Below are 14,605 nucleotides of genomic sequence, written 5' to 3'. Positions count from 1 at the left end.
GCATTGGTCTGACTGTCTCCCAGGCTTGATACCCAGAGTTCACGACTGCAGTTCCTGGCACAGTCATAAATATTCATACCTCTGCTAATAATTTGCAAGCCAAATTCATTTGGCTTTTTTCACCCCATCAATCTTATAATTAATAAGGGTGGTGCTCTTGTTTCGCTTTCCTCCAAAAGAAAAGATAAATGAAATAAAGAGTCATCCTGTAAATTTAAATAGGAGTGCCTCTCGCTGATTAAAAGCTGATGCTATCATATAATGGGGGAAGGAGAGGCTTCAGCTCTTTCTCTCACTGGTGGCTGGGGGCTGGGGGGCAAAGGAAGCATTTCCAGATGTGGCGGCATGAGCCTTGATCTGAAGAGCGTCGTTATCTGTTAAATAATGCATAGGAGAACTTTGAGACATGATGTTGAAAGTGAATTGTCGGGTATATATTTACAAATTGCTCCCTTATCTGTTGTTTGGTTAGATGGACATTGAATACAGCATACCAGTATCCAGAGAATTAGATTCTACAGTCTGCAGGTTCTGCCTGCAGTTTAGAAATATAGAGATATTGTAGAAAGTTGTCCAAATTTAGTGATTGTTGTGTCTTTAAAGTGACTGCCTTGGAATGAGCCTGATTGCTGTGTTTCTAAACCCAATAGTAAGGACTTGGTCTCCACAGAAACACTGAAGGAGGCAGACATCTCAAAATGGCTTTACAAATAAATCATGGTCCCTGGGACGTGGTGTAAATGGCCCACTCCCATTGGATTTTCTAAGGTCATTTATAGCAAAGCAAGAAAATCAAATTGAACATAATTTAGAAATAAAATTTTGATAATTGAGCTAAGTAATTTGAACTTGTCAATCACCTGTGACCTTATTCTATTTACACTTCACTTGAACATTCCAACGTCCTAAGGCCGATGGATAAGCTGCAAGTATAAAGACTGCCCTCGTTTGTTGGGGTGAGCAATATCCCCCTTGTGAGCAGATTATTTAATGTGTATTCAAATGAAGAGACCTGGTGAAATAAGCAAGCAGAAGGTATTTGACTAACTTTCTAACTTTCTTTTAGAGGAACTTACTTTAAAGATGCAATACTGTGTTATTTCTGTGTATTGGTGAGTTTGTTTTGGGAGCTCTCGTCGCCTGTGATATTCTTGAGACACCCTCCTATTGTTTATGTGAAGGTGGTGAAGAGGACATCGACACTCTGAGGGTTCTTTATCCTTAAAGTTTACATTTAAGTGTCTTGTTCTACAAAAGCATGTCACGTTCGGGGCAGGCCTTTAAAAATGTCTAAGCACAGTCTATACTTTAATTTTTACGCCTTAATTCTATGTAAATATAATTACACATTTGATTTACTGCAAGAAAAAATGTTTTACTTTATTGATGTTTAAAATAGAGGAGGAAATGAGGGAGGAGCAAACCCAACTGACTGGGCCCCTTTATGTTCCCCCAGACCTAATCCAGCCAGCTGCTTCTGGGGTAAGATGGCCTCAGAGAGCCCGCAGACTCTGGGCCAGCGGCACAGGCTGGGATTTCAGGACATCTTTGCAAGGAGTTCTCAGCTGGTTCTGGAGTTGTGATTCTTTCTCTGCCCAGATTTCTTCCTGAGGAGGATGCGGTGGGGGTGGCGGGTAATTAGCTTTTGCTTACTCTCTACTAAGCCCTTCTCAACTCAGCTCGGCTGAAGGGGATCTTGGAAAACTCACTATTGGGAAATAGAATCTCTTCCCTCTCCTCTCCCACTGACGTCTCAAAGCAGAATTGGACCCACCTAAAGCTTGCGGAGGCTTTCTGGGTCTTTGCTGTTGCTGACCTAGGTCACCAAAAACACACCACACAGCAGTGTTCCTGGAGGGGAGCCCTTGAAGGGATAACAGGGAGATGACAGAGGGACTTCATCCACGAGAGAGAGGGAGAGAGAGAGAGAGAGAGACAAATGGAGAGAAAGAGAGAGAGGCACTGACAGTCCCCCCTTCTCTGGTTCCAAATCAGAGCCTGGAGCCAAAGGCAGGCCTTCCATCCCCGGTGCCACCTGAAGTCCCATAGCGGCGCTCACCACCTCGTCCCAGCAGAGGCTGCTGGAGTGGACTGATGCTCCAGCGGCCGGGCCTGAGCACTGCCTAGCGACCTTGTCTATCTGTAAAGGGCACTGGAGGTGGAGGGCTTTAGATGGGTCGCGGCTCTTCTGGTCGCAGACTGTCTCGCCTGTCAACCCCAGGCAGTCACACCGCGGCAGCTGGGAGGTGCCCGCCCTGCTCTATTTCTCCAAGTCCTGGGAGTGGTTGGGACATGAGGACTGGATCTCTTCCTAATTCCTTTCCCAGAAGCCCGGGAAGAGCAAGGGGCAAGAGGAAGGTGAAAAGCGCACCCCTTACCCACCCCCCACCCAGCAGGTGGGTGTCCTCGGCACCACCCCAAGCAGCAAGGGGCCTCGCTCCCCACCGCACCCCAAGTTCTTGCGCCCGGGCACCAATTGTGCCCTTCCTCAGCCAAGGGGACCTGAGGAATTTTGCAAATGAGTTTTTGTTTTGATGTTCTTCCTTTTTTTTTTTTGAGGCGTGGCTGCAGAGGTGCGGAGAAAAAGGGTAGGTTTGGGTCAGAGAAGAGAAGGCAGTAATTACAGAGCTTTGCCAACGTTTTCATGCAGGGTGCCTAGGTCGGAGCCTAACAAAGAGAAGGAAGGAGAGTGAGAAGAAGAGGGGAGGAAGGGAGGGTGGAGAAAGAGAGAGACAGAACACAAAGACAGAGAGAGACAGAATGCACAAGGCTAAGGAACTGTAGACCAAATCGTTCTGTGAAACTCAAGTCAAAGACACACCAAAGCCAGCTACACTCGCCTAACCTGGCTGGACCCGGAGCAGACACCTGTAACTCAGGCTTCATTTAACCCTTTTTGTGCTTGGTCCCAAGAACTTTCTTTGTTCCCCAGGACTCAGAGAGAGAGGCTGTCGGGCAAAGAGGGGCTGGAGGGGCGGCTCGTAGAGGTGGACAGACAGGAGAGCTGGGCCGGGTGCCCGGTGCTCACCCCTCTGGCCTGCGGGCCCACCTGCCTTCAAACCCTTCATCTAGGCCAGAACGCAAGGCTTTCCTCGCACCAATTTGGCTTGTTTTCTCTAAGAATGAAAATTATAGATCGGGTTGATTATTTTTATGTTTTAAAGCAACGTTTGCCTGGGTTTGTGTTTACCAGGCAAAGGGAAGTGGAGATCCAAGAACAGTTTGGATAATTCCAAATAAAAAAAACTGCCACAAGTGACAATTTGTGTTAGAGCTAAGATGGGGCTACTTTTGGATAGAGACCTGGATTAGCTCTGTGTTTGGATAGAAATAATCCTCCTGATACATTGCCTACGTGTGTGTACACGGCATCACCAATATCTTAAACATTCCAATTCTATTGGATTTCAAAAGGTGAATGGGTTGACACAGCCCAAGAGTCTACTTCTGTGTGAGCGTGAACTTATACTTTGGACTTAATGGATCTGTGAAATACACAAAGACACCCAAAATAGAGGAGGGGCAAAGGAAATTCAGATTAACTCTAGGAGAGGTGAGGAGAAAGGGGAAGAGAGAGCTAGAGAGAAAAGAAGGAGAAATGGAGAGAGGTGGAGGGAGGGACCAAAGGAGGAGAGAGGAGAGGGAGGAGGGCAGAAAGAGAGAGTAGAGACAGAGAGGTTTTCACACGTGCGGTCCAAGGGCTTTGAAGCCTCCGACCTCGACCCCCAAACCCAAGTGCATCTCACAAAACAGGTTGGGCTCGTATTTCAGGCCGTCTCCTCGCCCCGCGTCCGCGGTCCCCGGGGCCCTAATTCACTCCTGCCCTCTCCTCACAATGACATTCGAACCTGGGAAAATAATTGCATTAGAGCAGATTACTTATAACCAATAGTTATCCGTCTTTTTCTGTTCGACAGAAGTCTATTAAACTCAGCACAGCCATTACCAGCTGAGCTCTAGAGCGCGCGTCATTAAGAAAATTAAAATCATACTTTTGAATCTAAGCAAAGCCTGCGCAGGTCTCAAGAGCCCGCGTCAAACCCCGACGTTCTCCTAAACCCGATTTTCCCGCGAATCACTCTCTGCTTTTTGGATACTGTAGGTCAGGGTGAAAAGATTGAGTGTGATGACAATTACTCGAAGACAGGGATGTCTGAGCTCTGGAAGGACCATCTTTCTTCCCAATCCCTCCCCCCACTCCCGGTGGGTCTTTTCTCAGGCGCTTTCCAGTTAACGGCACCACACCTATGCAGGCGTGGCCTGGGGTCTAGGGAGTTGGGGCGGGGCCGGGGGAGGGGGGATGGCTGTGGCAGAGGGTGGGGGCCAGGGGAAGGTGTGGATTCAGGGCCCGGGGAGTCGCTGGGGTGAACTACCCCAGCTGACGTCTGCGGCCAGAGGCCCGCTCCCAGTGGACGTGTTACACACACACACACACACACACACACATTCCCTAGCGCACGGGGAGACTGTCCTCCTCCATTGCATTTCACACTCGCTCCGGGACCAACGTGGCCTATGAGCCTTTTGTCCACCCAGGCACGGGAGCCTGGCTCCGGGACTCGGCAGGCAGTTGCACCGGCCTCGGACCGGGAACCTGCGTCCCTTTGGCCGGACCTTCGGCCTCCAGGGGCCTCATGGGGCTTCCTGCTCGGTTTGGTAGGAGCCTCAGCTTGTGAGATCCCTTGGAGACTCGGGGCCGCATCCGCCCAGCTTCTCCCCTCTCCCGCGCCCCAGCGGGGGAGGAGGGAACAGGTGGGAAGCGCAGGCTGGGGTGGGGGGGCGACACCCCCTACCTCCCCTCCTGATAGCCTCAGGACAACATCTCCCATTGCTCCAGCGGAGGTGGGATCTCCAACTCCACTTTCAGCTGGAAACATCACCCGGCAGGAGAGCTGTCTGCTCAGTTAGGAGGGGTGCGCGTTTGCATTGATTTTCTGTGGCATCTGGAAATTTGCAGGGTTTGAAGAATTTTTAGCATGGTTTATTTTTCTGTTAGCCACCGCCCTTCGTTTCAGCATTTTGCTTTTTTAAATGTTAATTACTGTGTGTTTCTCGGAAAGGTCTGCCCAACTAAGGGCTCTAAAAGAAAACACAACGGCTTTTGCATATTTGGGGGGTGTCCTTTTCTAGGGCTCTGGGCGCAGAGAGGCACTGCTTCCATTTTTGTCAGAATGCCCAGTAATAGAGTTCTCACTCCTCTTTCTCTATGTCTAATGAGGGCTTTGAGGTTTATTAGGGGAAAATAGTATCCCCCCCAACTCAGTACTCAAATACAGGATTAAGTGGAATTTACTTGAAAGTGTATAATATTGTTGCTCCTTGGCAAGTGTCTAATTCTCTTTTCCATAATTTCTATTTGACACAAAAGCCTACAAAATTCAAGTGACGAAAGCCGGTGAATAGATGTGGACAAGCGAACATCTTTTACATCTCCACAGCTTTCAACTCGCTAAATGGATGGATATTAAAAATATTTCTTCCAGGGAAAAAGAAAATAAAACAAATGCACCTTCACTGTTGTTAGTGTTTTCTTCTCATCAAATGGAGACACATCATTCAATATCTTTTTCCTTTGTAGCAAAAGATGAGGAAATCAGAAATGAACAGCAGCCTTTTAACAGCAGCAAATGCAAGACTTTTGAGATGGTTTTCTTTGCTTCTGTTCTCTTTTCTTTGCCCTTAAAGCAAAACAAAAACAAGGATAAAAAAGGAAGAAACACCTTTCCTGGTGGTGAGTTTATTTTGTTGCCACAATAAGGGGGTGGAGACAGTTAACAGCTATTTGAGATGATAATGCTTCCTGATCCCATTCTTTTAATCATAATCTTCAAGTGCTGTAAGATTAATGGCCAGAGGTTTTATGGTCTCTTCCTAAGGACCTTTGCATTAATTTACTTAGACCATTGACCAAACTGTCAATGTCTCCAAATTTCATTAAGTCCAACTGAGACAAACACAATGAGATTTTCATATTTTCTTCATCTATAAGAGTTTCTTACTGGAAAGAGTTTTATTTGGATTCAGCTACAACGGAGGACACTTGCTTCCTTTTCTTTATGATAGGTAAATAGATATAGATATACAAAATATGTGTTATATATGTATATATACATATATATTTAAATGAACCAATATTGTTTGCAGATAACTTCCCTTCCATTTCTGAGCTTAATGAAGACCTTTCCAAAAGTCAACTCTAGTGGCAGGCGGCAAATTCTGCTTCCCCCAGAGCAGGATTTATGTTTAAAGTAAGTTGGAAAGCACTGAACTTCTTCAAAACAGACAAAAAAATAATGAGAACAACTTGGAGTATAAATATTTAACTTTACCTTCGTTGTCACAGTAGCCCCAGCGGTTCTTCAAATACAACCCGACTGAGGCATCACTCCACTGGCGCGAAGACGCGGGCTGCCTCCGCCTTGCCCTGGGAGCGTTCGTTCCCTGAAGACCCCGTTCGGTCCCAGAGCGTCCCCAAAGAGGAGAGTTAGAGAAGGCGTGACACAGGGGTTTCTAGCGAGAAGCGAGGGAAGAGAACGGAGTTTTAAACTAGAAGGTCCTGGTACCCTGGCAAGAAATGAACAAGAGACCTACCTTTCCCCTGCCACCCTCCCTGCCCGGTCCTCCTTCCCCCGCGCCTCATTTCGGAGAGCTGTTTTCACAAAATCCCGCCATCCCGGACTTCAAAAAGCAAACCCCCAAACTCCCCACAAACTAAAGTCGTTCCGCATTGCAGATTGACAGTCTTTAAGTGGGGTCTAGCAGTGGTCAGAAGACTTTTCGGTGTCAGGGCTGCTCGGCCAGCGCCTTTCCCAGGAGTCGAGGCTGGCGGTGGAGTCGGGGCGTCTGCCAGCCCGAGATAGCCCCGGCTTCGTTACCTGTGCACCCTCGCGTAAGAGCGCTCATCAATCCCCTGAAGATTGATTGGGAAGCCGAGGAAATGTCTGTATGTACCGAAACAGTTGAAAAATAACCCACTCTCAAATCGTACCAGTCCCACACCTTGCATTTGACGTGAAGCACCAGAAGAAGATCAAGTGGCAAAGACAGTGGTGGTTTATTTTGGTGCACTTCGACTACCCTTTCCGTTTCCAGCAAAACTAAGAAGCACGGGCGAAGAAAGAACAGGAACACGCGGAGAAAAGACCAGTATACGTGTGTATGCTTGTGTGTGTAGGTAGGTAGGTACGGTGACAACTTTTAAACACCTTCTCTATTTTGCAAAAAAAAAAAAAAAAAAAGATCGGGCAGGGGCAGCTATTTCTTTGCGGGCAAGGAAAGGGTCATTCAAAACAAGGCTCTGAATTCCGATTCCTCGGGACTTTCCTGAAATAGTGCGAGTTCCCGGGGAGTTTTATTTTGCGAGGCTGCAAAATATTGTACTTTATCGGCCTCTTTCCTCATCAGATATCCATTTTGTAAAAACTGCTGCAGCATCTCTTTAAAACATTTCCTTGGACTCAGAATCTACCGTTCTGCAGAAACAAACCAACCACAGCAAAACCCAGAGAATAAAGAGATTTAGAAAAAGAAAATGTGTCCCTTTCCTAGTCATCTGATAGTTTATTCCCCGAAGGCCAAGTGAAGGTGGGGGTTCCTTCGTATTTTATTATTATTTTTATCATTTATTCATTTAAATGTTCAGCCTTGACAAGCTATTCCCCTGCCGCGGGGTTTTCCTGCAGAACCGAGGTTGGGGTAGTGGAAGGAGTCGGTGAAGGAGGGCCGGGGGCGCAGAAAAACACGATTTGCTTCGCAGGGGGCTGACCCGCAGCGTTCTGCTTCGCTGGCCAGCAGGGGGCGCTCTGATGTTATCTCTGGACGAGACAGCCGAGCTACTCAGAGCTGCAAGACAGGCTTTGCAGTTTCACGCAGCTGCAAAAGGAAGGGGAGGAGGGACTGTAGCTCCTAAACCCTCAACAGCTATTCCACTTGGGTTATTTACCCTCTGTACGAAATGTACCTACGTCTCACTTTACCTACCCACCCCACTTAGAGTGCACGCCCCTCACCATCAACCTCTTTTCATCTGCATCTATGCACCACATGTATAATCCCTCTCCCTAGCCTTGAAATATACATTAATGCAACTTATTAAATGCGACGATGAATAGTCAACATTTTTTTTGCCCGTTAGTTCCGCTGATCCAAGCAGGATTTATTTGCAGATTTCACATCCCGGAGCCACAAAGCGTGATTTTTTTTTTTTTCCTTAAATAAAATTGGTCAAATGTTGACAACCTTTAAGCCAATCTAACCCTCAAGATTAGTGATGGGAAACTAATGAGAAAATATCAGATCGCCCGGCCTGAGGGCTGCCAATTAAATCTTCGCTGATTGAAAAATAAAAGCGGACTTGGGGTGTGAGCCCAGCTCAACTTCAACTATTAATTTAACATGTTGCCGGGTCCGCGGCTTCTCTCCTCTAAACTGCTTCCCGTAAGAGAGCTTCGTCCTCCCTCAAATCTCAGCCTAAAAGCCAAATGTATTTCTCGGAATATTTCGAGAGGTCCAAATCAGGATGATCACTTCTTACACGGTAAATATTAGGCCTTTAAGCAATATGATTTAACTAATTAGAAAATTTACATCATTAAGTCTCAGGGAGAGAAAAAAAGAGAAACAAATCTGCCAGTCATTTTAAAGGAGACAGGCACTATTGAAGTGTGAAGAAATCGGCTCTAATTCAAAAAGGCAATCGGGCAGAAAAAGCCCTCAACATTACCCTGCTAGTTATTAATCAGAAAGACCCTCTCTCCTCCCCACACCCCCTCCTCTCCGAGCACCGAGTTTAAGTTCGTTTTTTCGCCAATGGCCCATGTCATATTTATATGGACGTTTTGTCTGCTAAAGGATTAAAATTGGAAAATGTTTCAATATGAAGCAAACAGAATCCTCAAAGGGTAAAATATTCGCAGAATCACCCCTCTTCCACACAAGTAAACCTGTTGTGATAAACAATTCTCACCCCCTCTTTATTTTTTTTTCATTCTTTCTCCCCCCCCCCCCACCAACAAGTTCCTATTTTGAAACCTGCTTGGTGAGAACTAGATAAAGTCTTTGTGCTCTGCTCCCCTCCCCCTCCTTTCTTGCACCCCTCCTTCTTCCAAAGCGACAAACTTAGACTGAAAGCAGAAAAGTACAAAATACATTAACAAAGCCCCACTCACTTGATAAAAAGGCTGTGGTCTAGGCTTACATGTCAGGAATCTAAGGGAAGGGGGATCAATCTGGTGGGTCTACAGACAAAAGACGATGAACTAGAAATTTCCCCCACTTATGTATAATATTTGATAGTGTTTGGTTCTAGTGAAAAAGAAAGACAGGTAGGTGAGAATTATTTTGAAGTGCATTGGGGTGTTGTGTGGCTTTTTCTCTATTCCCCCCTCCTCTATTCAGCTTAAAACAGCAGCCTCATTATATCTAGGTGCCCTTCCCATCGTGCTGTCACACAAGCCCTTGGTACACCACACACACAGCCCTCTCCTTGGTCTTCTCATTCCCACCAAATTAACTGAAGAGGGAACTGCAAAGGAACTTTGTGAGCAGTTCCATTTGGAAACTCAGGCCCTTCCTGGCATCTCTGAGGACTTGTTCTTAAACAGGCATGGGGTTGAAAAAAAATTTAATAGCAAGCTTTAGATATTCAATTTCCCTTCATTATTATTTCTTTTTCAATTACAAAGAGGTCCCAAAGGCTCATTTTTCTGCCTCACCTATTCTTCTCTTATTAGGTTCCATTCTAGGCTCATTTTCTTACCTTCCTCTCTGCCTTACATTCTGGAAGTTTCACTACCTTGCTTCCCTGGGCCTGCAATTCTCAAGTCTTTGAGCTTCTGCCGGCCTAGAGCTGCTCTCCAGCATTAGTCCAAGGCCGTTCTCCACCTTACCAGGGTTCAACTTTGCAGGAGAGAGCAGTAGCAGACCTGGGCTATTAACACACCACAGTTAATTCTCTGCGGGAACTTTTACTAGGTGGGACGAGTGGAAGGAGAAAACATCTGTAAACAGTGAGTGCTCTTGAGGGTGGGGAAGGAGTTCTGACAGAGAGGCCAGAACACATAGCAAATACAGCAGAATTTGTAAAAGAACCAGTTCCGAGTTAAATTCTGGCGAAATAAGGAAAGGAAAGCGAGAAGGGGGGACGTCGGGAAGAGTCTGGAATGCTCCCCAAATGCAGCTTCTTTTCTGACCATCACAGAGCAGATGGGAGTCGAACGTGCTCCTCTTTGAGAAAGATTAGAGTAAAATGGACACTTCTGTCACTTTCAGGAGGCGGGACACCGAGAGGTGAAAATATACAAGACAATGGCCTCTGGCGCTGGGGGCTCCCCTGGAGGGCTCCCCACCCTGTGCCCCGTCCCTCTCAGGACCCTTCTTACCTTTGTTGCTTGGATTTGATCTGACACACTGGATGTTCCTGGACTAGGTTGTTTTGAGAGGAAAAAGACCACGAGAATCAACCGGTCTCCTCCTGCATCTACTCCGAAGCCAAGAAACATTACAATAAAATTTACAGCGCCTTTAACAACTCGCAAGTAAAGCATTAAAATTCTCTTTAATTGAGAAAATATTGATTTTTAAGTCTAGAAAAAGCGAAATCGTAATTTAGCTGCAAACTTTCAGGCGAGAATATAGCATATAATGTCGCTGTATTACGGATTCACCCTTTATACCCATGCAACATCACATCTTTAATTGTGCTACTTTATGAAGTGATAAAGACAAAAGATAACCCGACTTAGGCAAACGCTTAAGAAAAAAAAGAGGACCTAGACTAATTTCCTTTTCCAGTTATTTATAAAAGAATTGTCTTCTTTTTTTTGAAGCAGAAAAAAAAAAAGCGCCCAAAGGGGAGGAAAGAAATAAAACAGAACGGAAAACCATAGACGAGTCGAAAAGCAACTCACATCAGTAAATCCGTTGATATTCTTTACCAAAGAAGGAATAAAGCCAACACATTTAGAGAAAATGCATTCACGGGCAAAATTGCATCCTCCTTTAAACGAAACAAACCTGGGTCTATTTTCTTACTTTACTCTCCCGTCCTTTTTGGGGGGAGGGGGCAGAATCCATTGGTGGACAGAGAAGGGAAAGAAAATCAGGCTTTCTATGTTATTTCTGTATCGGTTTTTGGTATTATAGAGGAGTAAAGAAGTTTTTGTGTGGTGGTTTTTCATTGATCAGTCACTCTGAGCTAATGTAATTATCCTCATCAATAGGAGGCTGCAGAGAGAATCATTATGTGGGTGACATTGATAAATGATCGCCCAGGAACGGCCCTCTCGCGGGCAACCCCCACATCTGACCCTCCCACACACACAATGTAGTCATAGAAACACCTAGAGAACCTCGACACCGCCGCGGAAGGGGCAGGAGAGGGGAGAAAAGCCTCGGGCGGCCGAGGTGGGGGTGGGGGCGACCGGGGGCGGCCGGTCCCAGATCCCAACCAGTTCCAACGACAAAAACAGCCAACCGCGGGGAGAGAGGAGGGCGTGCGGGAGGGAGAATCCCCCTTCCCAGCAGCAAACCCTCGCACAGTTGCTCACAACAAAGTGAAAATCCGCCCTCCACACGGACCCGTTCCTCCACACCTTTTCCCATGTGCGACCTCACTACCAACAACATCTGATGTTTGCCGAGACACACATGCAAAGAGGTTTCTCCCAAGGAGTTAAATAATTAGGTTACAAAACCTGTAGGCATCTTATTCTCAAGCGGGTCCCCCACCCCGCCCCCCGCTCAAAAAACCCCAAACAACAAACAAACCGAACCCATCTGAACAAAGGCAGCAGCTGGGCAACCCCCCCTTCCGCCGCTCCCCCCCCCCCCCCCCCCCGGCGCCCGGTTATGTACTGGGCGACCCCTTCCTTTCTCTTCACCTCCTAACCCAGTGCCTCTGATTATGAGATAATGGATTTTGCGATTGTTCCTGTCAGGGGAGAAAAAAAATCCTCACCGAACCCCACGTTTTCATCTTTTGACTGTTTTATTTAAGCCAATGGGAAAGTATTGAGAGCAGTAATTGATTCATAATGATCCATAAATCGATGTCGGAAAGCGGGGGGTGGGGGTGGAGGTGTATGGAGAGTAAGGGGGGCTGATGCTGTTTATTTATTTTATTTCTAAAGCTTCAACTAAAGTAGCTTTGACACTGTTGGGGCTGGAGGGGAGGAGCTGTTGGGCTCTGCTGGATCATCCATCATCGCTGTCACCCAGAGTCTGCCCCGAGGAGCCGTAGACGCAATCTCCCTTCTGTCTCTACACCGAAACTATTAATATTAAAACCTCCCTTCAAACACGGCCCCGACGGTCTCCATTCTCATCACCAGCCGACCGGCCTCCCCCATCGGACCCACATTTCCCCTGTGCCGCAGCTTCCTCCCAGCCCCGGCCCGTCGGAGGGAGCTCGACAACCGCGCCCGACGCCCCTGGTTGATGACTGCCGCTGTTAGGTGCCCCCCTCTCCCACCCCCATCAATTTGAAGCAGGTCCGTCTACCTCTGTCTAACACACCCCAGCAAAGCGCAGGCCAGGTGAGAGCGGAGACTGCGCGCCCCCGGCCCGGCCCGGCCTGGTCCCAGGCTCCCCGACGCACGTCCCCACCCACCCTGGTCGCTGGGCGGCGGGGGCGGAGGCTGGGAAGCCAGGGCCACTCCGGGCATCCAGACACCCAGACACCGGCCCTTCTAACACAGTGGCAACTTGCAGCGGAGGTCCAGGCTCCTTATCAAATTGCTGGTCTGCAAGACTAATGGGGAACTTGTGGAAGATCCCTGTCCAGTCCCTTTGAAGGAAGGTCCCTCCTCTGACAGCTGCTAGAGATATTAGCCACATTTCCCGTCCCAAATCTGCTCCGGGTTAACAGGCCCACGGGGGCGGGAGGGGCGAGGAGGCCAGGAGCATCCTGATGGACTCTTCTCGGCAAAGCTAACTAGGGTGAGCTGGGGAGAGTGGGGGGCGCTGACCTTGGGGGAACCGAACTGGGGGAGGGGCTGGAAGAGAGAAGGGGTGGATGGAAGATACAGACTTTCCTGGTCTTTTCTCTCTTTTTCTCCTTCAAAATGTGGCTTCTTGCTCAATTCCCAACCCTTAACAGATGGCGACTGCAGTTCTCTCAGAATTTCTTAAAGAAAGGGAAACCTTTGGAATTTATTTCTGCTTTTGCTTTTCCATATAAATAAAAAGTGTTTTTATATTACTCTTGTTTTGGAGAACATAAGCAATTTTATTCAGACTACAGTATTTCCTTTAACACTATATGGTTGTCAAAACACCATTCCCAGTTTCTTTGCTTTTGACAGCTGAGTCTTTCTTAAATATACCCAAATCGGAACTCTTTATACTAAATAGTAAACCCGAGATAGGAGCAAGTGCCTTCTGAGGTGGTATAAAAAAAGAGTTATAAAAATTGGACAACTCTACCACCTCTCTTTCTTAGCATGTGGGGCGGGGGTGAGCAAGGAAATGTAAACAAATATTATTACAATTATTACTCATCTCCAAATATTTCAGAGGGTTGCGGTTAACATGATAGGATGTGGGTTTGTTGAAGAAACTAAGCCTGAGATGATTTTATTCATTAAACCCAAAGGTAGAGAGCTCTAGAATCTAAACTCTGGTGAAATAAATAGTAATTTCTTTAAACACTTCCTAAACAGGAGCTAATCACCAAGAAAACCCTGCAGCATCTACTTTACTGAGAGGAAAAGAAGAACAACTTTGCCAAAAACTTTTTTCAGCTGATGTGAGAGTTAATTTATAATTGGAGAACTTGTCAAAGTTTACCTAAACTAGAAATATACAAATATTTAAATTTTGCAAAGAAAAACACCCCTCCAGGTGAAATGGTATAACACAAATGAGAGGGCAGCTCTCTCTTTTCCACGTGGCACAGAATTTCTCCATTAACGGTTAACTTTTTGTGAGGTGTTATTTCTATGTTTAAACAGCAGCACGTGAACTAAATGGATAAACATATTTATAAAAATCCTACCTAGCTAAATATAACTCAAACAATGGAAGTTTCTTTCCTTGTTCATTTATATATAACTTCTATTAGTGCTGTCTGTGATGGAAAGATGGAAGAACCCCAAATAAGATACAATTATGGATCTCCTCCAAGTTTGCAGAGATAATGAACTATTTGCCTGTCAAGTTGATATCAAACAACCAGCTAAAGTTTATGATAGTATCCTTTCTAAACATAGGATTCAAAATTTAGTTATTACAAAATTCCAGGAGAATACAGTTATTTGAAAAATTGAGGGGCATGCAAATATCTCATACTTTTTTTTTACTTTGCACACTTTAGCAGGCATTGTACAGTATCAGTTACCTAATGACACAGATTTCCAAGAATGTTGCATGAAATTTTGAAAATGTCATTATATTGCCTGTTTTGTTGTTGTTTTGAAAAAAATTTAAATTTAGTCACCAAATTGTCACACTAGCATGCCTACACATGGAGGTGTATGAAATAAAAAGACATCATAATATAATTTATATTAAATATTAATGATTAATCTTTTCAACTCAGGATTTTGAACTCCATAGAAGTTGTTTACTCATCTATGAACATCTATATGTAAATCTTAATTTACATATT

General features: G+C 46.0%; 1 long non-coding RNA gene across 1 annotated transcript; it reads right to left on the bottom strand.

Moving 5' to 3' along the window:
- Positions 1 to 4,950: 4,950 nt before the first annotated feature.
- On the bottom strand, positions 4,951 to 11,773 carry LOC138924931 (uncharacterized). Its single transcript, XR_011440309.1, has 4 exons — positions 10,908 to 11,773; positions 10,380 to 10,477; positions 6,330 to 6,510; positions 4,951 to 5,678 (listed from the first exon to the last, which is right to left on the bottom strand). It is a non-coding gene; the product is annotated as an uncharacterized lncRNA (long non-coding RNA).
- Between the last annotated feature and the right edge of the window lie 2,832 nt (positions 11,774 to 14,605).

Source organism: Equus caballus, chromosome 1 (genome assembly GCF_041296265.1).
Source record: "Equus caballus isolate H_3958 breed thoroughbred chromosome 1, TB-T2T, whole genome shotgun sequence".
NCBI lineage: Eukaryota > Metazoa > Chordata > Mammalia > Perissodactyla > Equidae > Equus > Equus caballus.
The sequence above is the reverse complement of the archived record's forward strand: the minus strand, read 5'-3'. Positions and strand labels throughout refer to the sequence as shown.